The 2,090-nt window shown below is 43.9% G+C and overlaps 1 pseudogene; it reads left to right on the top strand.

Annotated features, from left to right (window-relative positions):
- The first annotated feature begins 531 nt into the window (after positions 1 to 531).
- On the top strand, positions 532 to 841 carry LOC104952341 (cullin-associated NEDD8-dissociated protein 1 pseudogene; annotated as a pseudogene).
- Positions 842 to 2,090: the final 1,249 nt, after the last annotated feature.

Here is a 2,090-nt window from a genome sequence, read left to right as displayed (position 1 = left end):
CGCACGCACGCACGCACGCACGCACGCACGCACACACACACACACACACACCATGTATTCATCACTTCAGGGGACCTTACATTGACTTATGTTCCCATAAGGGAGGCGAGTCCCCACACGTGACTGTAAACAGATTTAGGTCCCCACAAGGATAGTAATGCTAGGTCACACACACACACACATTTACACACACACACACACACACACACACACACACACACACACACACACACACACACACACACACATTTTAATTAAGTCTTAAAATGTTCTTATGACTTGATGTGAGAATAACAATGTAATTTGAATTATTTTACTTTAAATCAAACAGCTACATATATGGAAAATAAAATGTGAATAATTTGTTTGTATCAATATAATTTTCTTATTAATTTATTCATATTTTTCAGTACTTTTAAAAAATATCTTTTGACATAAAAAAAAAAATCCAGATATTGCCATTATATAAAAGATAAAGATTGATTTACATTAAACTGGGAAATGAGTATCTGACCCCCTCCTCTCTCGCAGGTGAAGGCGAACTCGGTGAAGCAGGAGTTCGAGAAGCAGGACGAGTTGAAGCGCTCGGCAATGCGAGCGGTCGTCGCTCTGCTGACGATCCCCGAGGCCGAGAAGTCGCCTCTGATGTCAGAGTTCCAGTCGCAGATCTCGTCCAATCAGGAGCTGGCGGCCATCTTTGACTCCATCCAGAGGGACTCCAGCTCGGCCAACATGGAGTCCATGGACACCAGCTAGAGAGAGACTAACACATTACCCAGGATGCAACATGGCACCCTTAAACCCCCCCCACCCCCACCCCTTCTCGCTGCTGGAGCGCTAACCGTGCAGCATGTTTCCATTAAATACACACACACACACACACACACACACTTACACACACACTTGTAGTGTTCCATGACGCATTGCACTGAAATCAGCTGTTGGAAAAAAGAAAGGAAGAACGGACAAAAACAAAGAAGAACAAAAAAAATAAAAGTTCCATATGAGGCTTCGGAAGCCCCTCCCACTTCCTGTTTGTTTTTGTAGCGGGGTCGTCTGATTGGCTGATCTCCCTGTTCATCACATTCTTCTCTTTTTTTTTTCTTCTTTTTTTTTCGTTATTCCAGAAAGTTCCGCAGGTACTGTACTGTAACCTGATTGGCCGCTGCTGAGTGACTGACAGTTGCCGTGTTATCAAAACTGACCAATGAGGAGACGGCCTTGTATTTGCTTGAGGCTGTGGTGACCAATGGGAGAAGGGCTCGCTCTTTTTTTTTTTTTTTTGCCAATGATGTGTAGGCAACCAATAGGATGCTTTGGCGGAGGGGTTGGGGGCGGGATTTAACTGTTTGTGGACCAATCAGCTTCTTTGTGTCATTTGATAGACCTCCTCTGAAGTGAGCGAGGAGGAGATATTATTGGACCAGGTCCGACCCTGACCAGACCTGATTGGACGATGCTGTTGCCATGGTAGTAACGCAAAGTAAAAAAGTATAAATTTGTGTTTTTTTCCGTCAGTCAGTTTGATTTACTGTCACTCTAAAAATCCGGTTCAGTCCGGTCTGGTCAGAACAATCCACTGTTGTTTATCGCCCAAGAAAAATAAAAAAGGTCCATTTCTGCCTGCCTTCATACTTTCTTTCCGTCTCATTTCTTCCCGTAATGACTTTAAATCAAGTGCTTTCTCAGAGCTCTCGTACTAAATCAATATTTGACAAAGTCTGTAAAAATATTAGAGGATTATTCAGGCGATTTAAGATGTCTGCTCGAGCTGAAATCTGTCATTCAACACCTGAATCAAAAAAATGACTAGCAGGAAATAAAACCCATGTTCGAATATTTGGGAGTCACTGAGTATTAAAAAAACAAATGTGAAACAAAATCTGCTTCCAGTTTGATCTGAAGGACCTCCTTAATAAAAGTTATGTTTCCAATGAGGGCCCTCAATCACAGTATGGTCTAGCTGCGGCCGCGGCAAGTACACGACACGCCCCCTACACGACACGCCCCCTACACGACACGCCCCCTACACGACACGCCCACCTGACACCACACTACGGTGGCTGAGAGACATTACCGTACATGGCAGA

This window comes from Notothenia coriiceps, unplaced genomic scaffold (genome assembly GCF_000735185.1).
Source record: "Notothenia coriiceps isolate Sejong01 unplaced genomic scaffold, NC01 NC01_scaffold00019822, whole genome shotgun sequence".
Taxonomy (NCBI): Eukaryota; Metazoa; Chordata; class Actinopteri; order Perciformes; family Nototheniidae; genus Notothenia; species Notothenia coriiceps.
Note: the sequence above shows the minus strand (reverse complement) of the source record. Positions and strands in the feature narration are given on the sequence as shown.